Below are 12858 nucleotides of genomic sequence, written 5' to 3' on the forward strand. Positions count from 1 at the left end.
TGGCTACCTGAGGTCTTTTGTGTTTCCATACCAATTAAAAAAATTTTCTAGTTCTATGAAAAAAAGCCACTAGTATTTTGATAGGAATTGCTATAAATCTGTAGATTGCCTTGGATAATATGGTCATTTTAACAATATTAATTCTTCCAATCCAAGAGCATTTGTTTGTGTCATCTTTAATTTCTACTATTAGTGTCCTATAGTTTTCAGAGTACATTCAGAGTACAGGTCTTTACCTCCTTGGGAAGGTTTATTCCTAGGTATTTTATTATTTTTGGTGCAATGGTAAATGGGATTGTTTCCTTAATTTCTCTGATAGTTTAATAAAGTATAGAAATGCAACAGATTTCGGTGTATTAATTTTGTATCCTGCAACATTACCAAATTCTCTGAGCTTTTATAGTTTTCTGGCAGTGTCTTAAGGATTTTCTTTTTTTTTTTTTTTTTTTTTTTTTTTGCCTTTTGGTTGGGGGGGGAGGGCGTGCACTCACAGCATATGTAAGTTCCCAGGCTAGGGGTCAAATCAGAGCTGTAGCCGCCAGCCTACATGACAGCCACGGCAACTCGGAATCCAGGCTGCATGTGTGACCTACACCACAGCTCATGGCAACGCTGGATCCCTTAACTGAGCAAGGTCAGGGATCAAACCCACATCCTTATGGATATTAGTTAGTTTCATTACCAGTGAGCCACAATGGGAACTCTCAGGATTTTCTACATATAATATCATGTCATCTGAAGAGACAGTTTTACTTCTTCCTTTCCAACTTGGATTCCTTTTATTTCTTTTACCTCTGACTGCTCTGGCTAGGACTTCTAAAACTACGTTGAATAAAAGTGATGAGAGTAGGTATCCTAGAGCTTTCTTTTTCAAGTGTTTGTCACTTTGAACTTCCCTTTAGAACTGCTTTAGCTACAATGGATTAGGGATAATTTTCATCTTTTTACTTTTCTATATATATCAACCTAACATATTCCTTTTACAAAAAAAAATGCTTGCAATTTATTAAAAGTATAAAAATGTTAAATAAAATTGGAATGAGCACTAGAAAATACCACTTTGGGAAAGGATCTGTGTTATTCTGAGTTGATACAAAGGACTCTAAAAGTTTAAAATGTTCTAAACCAAGCCTGACTTAAGAGCATCAGCAGGCACATACAGCTTACACATACAGAAAGAAGAGAATAAATAAATATATACCTTACCGTATAGGAATGATTCTATCAAAGATTTATCCTCCTTTTAAATTTTTAGATCTGAGAATTGTTATCTGTGTTCTTACTACTACAGAAGAACCAAGTGTTCTAGCGTTTCCCAGCAGTTACACTGTTCCTTCCCCAAGTCTTTTAATAGTTTGTTGCAAATGGACAGAGAAGAGAAGCACAGAGGAGACAAGAGAAAAGGCAGCTTGCCTGAGACAGAAAAAGAAATGCCTGATTGTATTTATTTTCCCTACAAAAATCCAGTCATGGAGTTCCCGTCGGATCGCAGTGGTTAACGAACCCGACTAGGAACCATGAAGTTGCGGGTTCGATCCCTGCCCTTGCTCAGTGAGTTAATGATCCAGAGCCAGCATTGCCGTGAGCTGTGGTGTAGGTTGCAGACACGGCTCGGATCCTGCGTTGCTGTGGCTCTGGCATAGGCTGGCAGCTACAGATCCGATTAGACCCCTAGCCTGGGAACCTCCATATGCCGAGGGAGCAGCCCAAGAAATGGCAAAAAGACAAAAAAAAAAAAAAAAAATCCAGTCATGAACAAACACATAAGTGATCTAAAGCATGACTTTTGAAATTACGATGATGATCCACTATTAGATAAGGAAATAAATTTAATTATGAACACTAGTATATGTTAAAATATACAAAAATATATATATTAGAATAGCGCATGGCATATACTCCCACATAGTCAGCTTAGAATTGTTTCAACTTTTTTTAATTTCATTTGTGCATTTACACCTGTGGAAAACAGCTCATAAATGTAAATTTTATTTCTTACTATGGGTGTGGTAAAAAGAGTATGTGAATGTTACCTATCTGAGATATCTTCAACTCTAAGTTTAATCATTCTAATTTTAAAACTCCTTCAAAAAATTTAATGAAATGAAATCTGATTAGACCCCTAGCCTGGGATCGAAGTTAGGAAGGAATGAAAAGACTAAAAGGAAAAAAGATATGGATACAAAAAGTGATTAGTAAGAAAACTCCTAAATGTCTGCTGGTGGTAAACATTTTTAAAGTTCCCATGCAGACTCAGTTAAATGAGAAGGAAAATGATGAGGAAAAGGAAAGGATTGGAAGCTGGTGGGTGGATACAGCAAGTGGAAAGAAGCTGATAGGGACTCTGAGTCACTGTGTTAGAGGGCAATACGAAAGGAGCCTATGATCTAAACCTGTCAGAAGTGTATAAACAAATACACAGAAACATAAGGCATTACTATGAAATGAATGTTTATCTCCCCCCGAACTCATTTGTTGAAATCATAATTTCCAGTGTAATGGTATCAGGAATGAGGGTTTGGAAGGTGATTAGGTCATGAGGATAGTAGAGCCTTCATGAATGGGATCAGTGCCTTTATAAGAAACCTTGTTGTGCTCTTTCATTCCTTCTACCATGTGAAGACACAGCAAGAAGAGGTCCACCTATGAACCAGCAAGTGGGTCCTCACCAGACAATAAATCTGCTGGCACCTTGTTCTTTGATTTCCCAACCTCCAAAACTGTGAAAAATAAATTTCTGTTATTTGTAAGATACCTAGTCTACAGTATTTTTGTTGCCAAAGCCCAAACAGACTAAGGCATTGACAGTACTGAAGTTTTAGATGTACATATGAATAAATATATGCTTACCTATCAGGAAAACTTTACTGATCCACAAATCTAACTGACACTTGAAAACTTATGCTCTTGTTATGGATCATAGATGACTTCAGGCTCTGTACAACAGAGGTCTCCTCCACAAGTCTTGGATGAAAATAGGAAACAAAAAAAATCAAGAAAACAGACATAAGCTGAGTTCTCCCTCAACTGAGCTGCTGTAAAAACAGCAAAAACCCAGAAAAATAAATAAACAAACAAAATAGCTTCAAATATTCCTGTCCCCAAACAGGAATGCTAAACCAAAGCCATCACTGCAAAAAGCAAGTTCAAAAAATTTACATCATAATATTTTCACTGTTTAGGGGACAAATGTTAGCCTACTCATTAATCACTCTTTCCATTATCTATTTTAACTCCCAGAAGAAAGTCATTTTATAATACCTCAATAAAAAGCATTAAAATACAAAAAAAAAAATCTAAAACACCTCAATATAAAACAAATCACCTGTTACCACCTTGTTTCACTGAAATGTAATAAAAGTGATCAATAATGAATACACTACTCTAATAGTAAAATAATATCAAGTATTAAAATTCACATAACAAATGGAAATCTGACATTTGAAAACAAAGATGAAAAAATTCCATTGAAAATGCATTCTAAAGCATTAAGAAAACATAAAATTAAAATACAGATGTATCACTGTGGTAAGTAAATATTATTTGTGAATTAAAAATTAATTTCAATAGCCTTATTGCCTGGAGAAAAAGAAAAACATTTATTACCTTTAACAATACACTTTAGTATTCTTTCACAAACCGTATCTGACATAGGTATATCCCTTTGTAAAATCTGCAAAAGTGACAACAAAATTTCTGAAACAGCTATCTAATTTAAGTAAAGAACCTCTTAATAATAATAAAATACTAAACATATTTATTACCACTCTTGTCTAGATCCATTCTTTATTGGTTTTTGTTACTCCCAATAACCTGCTAAAGTTTATTGAGGGCTCAAGCATACGTACAAAAGGACAACAGTAGTTAGGTAATATAATGTAAAATATAATCAAAAACATGGAACTGAAAAACATGATAATATGTCTGAAACCTACTGAGATTCAAGAGAAATTACTTAAAACACATTTCAGCTTCATAGGCTACTAAAACCAACAAAGTATGATTTCTAAAGACTAGAGATGAATGTGGCATTGCTCTCTAGATAGATTTCCAGAAACTGTTTTATGCCCCTGTACTGAATAGAATTCATGTTCTGTTTGTTCGTTTGATAAAGAGAATGATTTACTACATTCTGATGGAGCATTTCCTTATTTTAACTTTCAATCTTACATGAAAAGTTACAAACGACATGTTTCTAAATTATATAATTTATGTATGGAAAAAAAACCTAGATATTGTCAACAGCTTCTTGGACGGCAATATAGTCATTTGGTTTTCTGTATGGTTGAACTAAAAATTGCCATACCACTAAAATAAAGCATGTCTCTATTTCTCATTTTTCCCTTGTAAAAACACAGACCATTTTTATATTACGGATGTCTCTTTAGAATGAAAGACATTCAAATGTCTTTTAATTATTCCAACATAGGTGTATCTGATGAATGTGTGTTTCTGTAACCCTTAGTATAGACTATCATATTACTGTGTCAATACTATTCCAAGAAAAAGGGCTATTTCCTTCATGATGTACGACAGTAACCAAAGAAAAAGTAACTACAATCAGTATTTTGAGTAGTTGTAACTTGTTTTGTTTCTAAGTACATACTTTACACCCAAGTCAATTTTATGTTTCTTCCACTGCTGGGATCAGGATTTACTTTCTTGTTTGGATAGGACATATCCAATAAAAGATCTCACTGATATACTACCAAGAAACCAAGAAGAAAGGAAAAAGACTACCGGAAGAATTAGGAAACATGGAAGACTATCTGTCCAGGAAGAGTGAACGTAAACCCCAGACTTGCTCAGCAAGCCACATGCAGAAGGAATGTTTACCATAGTCTCACTGAAAGGATATACCAGTTCTTCTTCTAGTTATTCTCTATGGAATTGCATAAACATTGAGAAATCTAGAAATAGACATACACATGCACATATAAAAATTATTGTCAGTGTATAAGTTACTGCTGCCCTGGGACTGCAATAATTTATGTAACATCTGTTTTCATATTTTTCTAATTTTTTTCCTAATTAACATGCATATTTAACGCATAAATGCTCAGACCACCTCTTTTTTTCTGCTGACTGTGCTTCTTTATTTTTGAAGTTGTGCACTCTTAGGGAGAATTCAGGAGAGATGGAAAGCAAAATCTTATTGAAAGCATTAATTTTACAATGTAAATAACAGTACTAAACCATTTTTAAGAAAATACTACAGCTTTAAGAGTTTTCCTACGAACAGTTCAATCTGCTAACAAGAGTCATACAGAAAATTATGGTCTGAAGACCAGAAAGTAACATCAAAGCATAATTCCAATATTATATTACTCGTCCTGATTTTTTCTAACTTTTTTTGAGAGCTGAGAAAAACTTTTATAACATCTGTGATTTCTTGTCTTAAGATCTGGTATCATTTTAAAATATTTATGCCTTAGGCAACTAACATAAATATATTGCATATAGTAAACATCAAGAGGTATGCAACTAACTCTCTTTTTAAAACAGTATCAAATACCATCCAGATGTGAGTAAAGGGGAAAGTTTCGACTCTAAAAAGTCATTCAAGTACAATCAACTTCTGGAAGCTCTTAATCTGTACTTGGAAATTGAAAATTCAAAATACTACTAGTCTCTATTTATTTTAAGTAAAATTACAAGCCTGTGAAACCAATGCTCCAACAGCAAATGTATTCCCAAAAAAATAATGGTTAACCTGCCAACACTGTGACTTCATATGTACTTAACCTCATTTTGGAATTAATCATTTTGTCTTTTAATTGTCTAGTTATGTATTTCTCATCTGCTGCCAAGGCTGTTCTAGGCCTTCGTAGACACTGAAAAGTCTCATGGACTTTACATTTTATATGGGGAAACAGACAGTATCCAACAATCATGCAAATACATAATTGCAAACAGAAATAAATGCTATTAAAAATATGGAAGGTACCTTGCATGATATTTTATTAAAGGATACTTGATTTAGCCAAGAGAACAGCAAAGACCTGAAGTAAGACTCTTTGACACGAGATCTGAAAGGTATGCCAAATGTTCCAGTCTGGGCACATCAATAGCAAAGGTCTAAAATCATCTATGAGAGAAGCAAAGTCGGGAGAGAGATGCAGAGATGCCTTTCACAGCTGGAGTGGGAACATATGTGAAACAAAAAGGGGCAGAACAGGAGTTTCCGTCATGGCTCAGCAGAAACGAATCTGCCAGCATCTTTGAGGACATAGGTTTGATCCCTGGCCTCGCTCTGTGGGTTAAGGATACAGCATTGTTGTGAGCTGTGGTGTAGGTCACAAATGCGGCTCAAATTTGGCACTGCTACGACTGGTGTAGGCTGGCAGCCGTAGCTTCAATTAGACCCCTAGCCTGGGAACCTTCATATGCCTCGGGTGCGGCATATGAAGACCAAAAAAAAAAAAAAAAAAAAAAAAAAGGAGGGGGTGCAGAACAAGTCAATAAGGCAAAATTACTGAGGGATTTTAAATAAAGTCTGACAATCAATTGTATGTTATATGTTGAAAAAATATCAAATTTGGCGGAATCACGGAAAGAGCAAAAGAGGCACAGGGCAGCACTTACGTCTGAGGTGATGCAGCACAGAATAAGGCAACAGTGAGGGAAACAAAGGCAGCAGAAAGAAACTTAGAGGAAGCACTCAGCAGAACCTGTTGGAAGATTAGACTTTATGGAGGGTGTAGATGGAGAGCAATTACATTCACTGATATAAGGAACCCTAAAAGAAGGGTGCAGCTGTTTTAAGAAAGAGCCCAAGTTTTGATTTGGACATATTAAGGGATTACATGGTGAAATGTCCTTCGACGTTTCAACATACACACCTGGAGCACCAAAAAGAGCCTGGAGCTGTAAGGAGAGCTACAAGAGCTACAACAGAGGTCTAAATTATCTTCCCAAAGGAAAGCCCCTTCACACATCTAGTATCTTCCTCGTTTCTAGCCATCAGACCACATCAGAACAGCACAACATACTTCATAACTGGACAAATGCATTTAGCCTACAATTGGTTAACTCCATTAGCATATTTGGCTCACCTTAAGTTGCTAGAGAACTCAAAAAGTGGTTCAGTTGATTAATGCTCACGATAATCTCAGAATTTTACAATCCTTGTGCCTACTTTTCAGATGAGGATACTGAAGTTTGGGGATGTAAGTGAAGAAAAGCCAGTGAGTGACAGAGACATCCTTCCAACCCAAGGCCACCAGAATCTATAGCCCATTTTTCTTTCCACTGTAAAGGAGGGTATTAAGGACAGTGTAAGAGCCTGGGTTTTATAAAAATTGTGAGTCATTATGCCGTAACACCTGAGACATATATAATATTTTAATATTTTATATATATGTATATATAAAATATTTTAAATCAAGAAGAGTCTAGGTCTTAAAATCAAATCAATTCAGTTTCAATCCTGAGCCCAGAAACCCTCTTACATTTCCTCATCTGCAATCCCGCCCATCCTAGAAAGTATTAACGTTTTAGGAAACACATGAAGGCTCTGGGTTGGACATCACCATTAACATGACATGTTCCTTGACCACAGGAGTGTCAGCTGAAAGTGGACTCAAAACCAAGACTGATACTGATAGCCTTGGAAATTCCCCAGAACAGGACATAGTGAACAGCTACCTCAGCCCAACCCTATTGTTGCTCCAAATGAGGAAGGGTAGCTTCCATCAGAAGACAGAAGCCAATCTCCTAAAAGCTGCCGGTAGAGAATTAAACAGCGGTTCTACAACTTGAGTGTGCACAAAAAAAATCTCCTAAGAAACTTCTTAAGATGGAGATTCCCAAGCAGACCCTCTCAAAGATTCTAATGCAGAAGTGGAAACACTACTCTTCAAGCTTTCTATAAGATATCTACCAGAGTTCACATCATGGCTCAGGGGTCAACAAATGCGACTAGCATCCATGAGGATGTGAGTTCGATCCCTGGCCTCACTCAGTGGGTTAAGGATCTGGTGTTGCCATGAGCTGTGGTGCAGTTCGCAGACGCAGCTTGGATTCCACGTTGCTGTGGCTCTGCTGTAGGCCAGCAGCTGCAGTTCCAATTTGACCCCAAACTGGGAATCTCCATATGCTGTGGGTATGGCCCTAAAAAAAAACAGATTTAAAAAAAAAAAAGATGTCTACCAATAACCATTTTTCAGGCACATAAATTTTAAATTATCTGCTGAATATACATATTGTTCCATTTAATCCAATTAAATTATACCCAACTTAATATAAAAATTTCAAATATGTTTTTGAACAATTGCTATCAACGTTCCTTTTCAACTGAAAGAGGGATAATCAAAGTAGTTTTAACATACACTAGTAGTAGTAGTACACATAAAATGTCTCCATCAAATTTGATTTTCCTTAATATAGATTTTAGTCTGGTGATTAAAACTAAGTCATTTAGGGATTTACATGTCAAAAGACATAGACATATTTAAGGGAGATGAATGGTTCATAAGGAAAACCTTGTTGCAAAAGTTAACTGCTGTCAGAATTCCCTGGTGGTCTAGCAGTTAAGGACTTGGCGATGTCACTGCTGTGGCTCAGGTATGATCCCTGGTCTAAGAACTTCTGCATGTTGCTGGTATACATAAAAAAAAAAAAAAAAAAGTTAACCACTAGTTAACTATATTGTTGATTAGTAAAGAATCTTAAAAATATGTACGAGGGCATAACACAGTAACACTTAAGAGCTTACATATAACCCTCGGTGACACCAACAAATATTAACAAACACTGGTAGAAAATGTCCCCTGTATTTCCAGACACCGCAGACTGCTTAGAAAGCTAATACCCGTCTTTCCCTCTCATGAACCACAGTTATCACTAGGGAAGAATACATTCCAGTCACTGTCCCAGCAGCCCCCATTAACCTGATCTACTGGCAGGGCACTGAGTCAGGGCGGCCTCAACAACCTTCCAGGGGCTGCGCGATTCCAACAAATTCCAAAACTCCAAACTTCCACCCAAGGCTAACTAAATTTAATCTTTAATTTTGAAATTTCAAAATGGATGTTATTATTTCAAGGCTTATCTGTGAAGCTAAATGTGAGCATTTAAACGTTTATTTTATACTATTTCCTTGAACTCCTCTGAATCAAAGAAAATACTGACCCACATTTGTCTGTCTGTTTTTAACCTCACCTCTTAGGTCAGGACCATGAGAGGGAATAGAAAGCTAAGTGGCTTTAAAAAATACTTTGGTGACACTGACATCAGTACTCTACCAGGATACTAATATTCATATGAGTATCTCAAGGCCACCTCATCTCTACTCTGCACCCGACAAAAACAAACAAAGCAGCTAATAAGAACTTAAGAAGACTCACTTGCCCAAAACCTCATCACTAACAAATAAATGGTAACGCTGGGATTTAAACCCAAATGCGATACGGTCCTAACCACCATATCATACCACATCAACTTAAAGGCAATGCTAGGTGTAATTCACCTGATTATTCACTCTGTTCACGACCTCCCTTAACTTTATAAACCTTACATAGTCTATGATCTCAAAAGCGCTGACACAATATAAAACTGTTTCTTTGACTTTTATGGTAAACAAAATGCTGCCAGACTGTGCTAATAATAAAATATTTCTTCACTTCCAAAATGACTCTTCATCTTAGAATTCTTATAATAGTATAGGACATTATTTTTCCCAAACAGTCATGTTCATTTGCACAAACCATAATTGGTACCAAGTTAGATTCCACACTACTCTAAGCTCCAGGCAAAATAGAAACCAATGTATGTACAATGAAGGAAGAAAAGAATTCTTTTGATTTGAGGATTCTATCTTCTAGAATCTTGATGCCAATATAGCCTCTCTTCTCTATATCTTGGTCAATTTAGGATCAAGCTCCTATATCAAGTTCAAACTAGCCTATGAATAAAAAACAGATCAGAGGGATAGACTGGGAGTCTGGGGTTGGTTGATGCAGGATTGATGAATGACAAGATCCTAGCGTACAGCACAGGGAACGAAATTCAGCATTGCATGATAAACCATAGTGAAAAGCAATCTCGGAGTTCCAGTCATGGCACAGCAGAGACGAATCTGACTAGGAACCATGAGGTTGCATGCTCAGTTCCCGGCCTCACTCAGTGGGTTAAGGATGTGGAGTTGCCATGAGCTGTGGTGTAGGTAGCAGACATGGTTCGGATCTGGCATTGCTGTGTCTGTGGTGTAGGCCAGCAGCTGCAGCTCCGATTTGACCCCTACATAGCCTGGGAACATCCATACACCATGAGTGCAGCCCTAAAAAGACAAAAAAAAGAAAATACCACAATGGAAAAGAATCTGAAAAATATGTGTGTATGTATATATATCATACACATAACTGAATCATTCTGCTGTACAGCAGAGACTAACACAACATTGTAAAACAAATATACTTCAATAAAATAAATTTTAAAAAAGAAACAGATCAGTCTCAATCACTCTATTTAAATAAACCTAAAAGGTCATTTCTGAGAGTTGTTTTGGGCACTGGAGGTTCATTCCAGTCATGAAGACCAGTCTGAATACCCCACAAAAAGTCAGAAAATTCCCAGAACTGTGGTTTCCCTAAGAGAGCTGCAGATTCAACCTAACTGCACGAGATGAAAAATTCCCTTAAGCATATGTCAGTTTTTGTGCATTTCTTGTGGGAGACACGGGGCATGGGACTTTTCAAAGTAGACATCCTTCACTACAGCAGGGATACAAGCATATTTGTAATTAAAGTATTCCCTTCTTTTAGTATGTTCCTCTAGCTAAGATGAAAATGAGTAATATTTCTAAAGCAATTACTTGAGATTAAACAGACTGAAACTTTAAGCATTAACCATAATTTTACTTTGTATTCTAAATTCTCAGTTCCAGACTTATTAAATTATTCTCTATCTCATTAACTACTCCTTCTTATGTTATTCCATTTGTTTCAGAGTTCCTTTTTTTAATCTATTGCCTTTTTGTAACATCACCTGTCTGTCACCTTTTATCCAGTAAGCACAGTAATTTATCTTGTTCAAACTGAAAAAAGAAAAACTTGGATCATAGTTGATTGCACTGGAGGAAAGACTATGAAAAGTAGTCACAGTCCCAAGTTATTCCAAAGCTGAGGAAGCTTTAGTTCTCAGAAAACAGAAGTGCACAAAACTAATTAAAACCAGAAGAGAACAGATAATAAGTTAGCTCTACAAAGGACTCAATTATTTAACACACATATTTTTTCTGCTTTGTGGCTCATGACTTTCCCATCACTTACTTTACTACCAAACTACTGTTTCTTTATTGATCTCACTGTCTATTAGCTCCTTCTCAAAAAGAAATAAAAGAAACCCAAACTGGATAATGTTGCTAATCATTAGCAGCATAGAAAAATGGCTGAATCAATTACTGGGTACTTACTGGGTATTTTAGAAAGATTAGGATAGAGGATTAACAGCCAAATCAGCATAGTAGCTATAGAAATGGATGAGTGAGAGACAAAAGAACAGGAGATAAATGGTAGTACCCAAACACAGAAATAGAAGAAAAGTCAAGTATGTCAATTTCCAAGGTTTCTAATCTAGTAGTTAGGCAGATTATTTGTGCCATGAAATGATTTTTTTTTTTTTTTAAAGCAAGAGGAGAGGGCAGTTCCTGTTACGACACAGCAGAAATGCATCTGACCAGTATCCATTAGGATGCAGGTTCAATCCCTGGCCTTACTCAGTGGGTTAAGGATCCGACGTTGCGTGAGTTGTGGTGTAGGTCACAGACTCGGCTCAGATCTCACGTTCCTGTGGCTGTGGTATAGGCTGGCAGCTATAACTCCGATATGACCTCTAGCCTAAAAAAGCAAGGGAAAAAAAAAAAAAGCAGGAGGAGAAAGGGATAAGGAAAAAAAGCCGATTGAGAGGAAAAGTACATACTATACTGCATCACCTCAGAGACATCCCTCCCTCATTATCTTGCACTAAAGGAAAAAGGGATGTCCAGGACAAATGAAGTAACGAATGATCTCAATTTTAATCCTGCTCACTTTTGTAACATTAAGTAACCTGAATTCACTGACTAAAACGAGGTCTAGAAGATGGTTCACACCGCTAATTCCACGAGTATTTGAGATTTCATTTTATTTTAGGCAGTCTCCTTATTTCAAGACACTAGCGCAAGCCTAGAAATATCTCACAACGAGTACTCTCTTTAGAAAGTTGCAAGTCATGGTCTCTACAGAGCTCATGTAGTATCTCACTCTGAGCTACTTACAGGTGTACAGCTGAATTTCAAAGCTTCTAGTAGGTTACCTGTTTAGTAGGTTTGAAACGAATGCTTCAGCAAAATAGACATAGACATGTATACTGTTTTCAATCTAATAACTCAATAAAACAGCAGTGAATTAATTTACAACATTAATGTCATTTTCTGATATTCAGACGGATAACTTTATAAATGCATTCTTTTTTTTTCTTTTTTTTTTTTTTTTTTGTCTTTTCTAGGGCCGCACCTGCGGCATATGAAGGTTCCCAGGCTAGGGATCCAATCAGAGCTGTAGCCGCCAGCCTACTCCAGAGCCACAGCAGTGCCAGATCTGAGCCGCGTCTGCAACCTACACCACAGCTCACGGCAACGCCAGATCCTTAACCCAATGAGCAAGGCCAGGGATCGAACCCGCAACCTCATGGTTCCTAGTCGGATTTGTTAACCACTGAGCCTCGACGGGAACTCCAGTATATATGTATTCTTCAAAAACACTTTAAAAATATTTAAAGAGTCCAAGAAAAATTATTATGGTGTCACAATGCAATGAAATGTATAAAACTAAAAATATTCATAATCCCATAAGAAAAAATGTTCTTTGAGGTTAAAAG

At 36.6% G+C, this 12858-nt stretch overlaps 1 protein-coding gene across 7 annotated transcripts in view; it reads right to left on the bottom strand.

Moving 5' to 3' along the window:
- The window catches only part of TBC1D5 (TBC1 domain family member 5), a 546905-nt gene that overhangs the window by 410857 nt on the left and 123190 nt on the right, over positions 1–12858 (bottom strand). The window contains exons 1-2 of one of the 7 annotated variants that reach the window (XM_021069684.1): positions 3607–6283; positions 2851–2964 (exon numbers count right to left, since the gene is read on the bottom strand). The exons of 4 other annotated variants lie outside the window; for them this stretch is intronic. The gene's annotated coding sequence lies outside the window, so the exon portion shown is untranslated. Of the gene's footprint in view, positions 1–2850; positions 2965–3606; positions 6285–12858 lie in introns of those variants that run through there. 2 more of the 7 variants (XM_021069686.1, XM_021069681.1) reach the window with 2 other exon arrangements.

This window comes from Sus scrofa, chromosome 13 (assembly GCF_000003025.6).
Source record: "Sus scrofa isolate TJ Tabasco breed Duroc chromosome 13, Sscrofa11.1, whole genome shotgun sequence".
In the NCBI taxonomy this organism is placed as follows: domain Eukaryota; kingdom Metazoa; phylum Chordata; class Mammalia; order Artiodactyla; family Suidae; genus Sus; species Sus scrofa.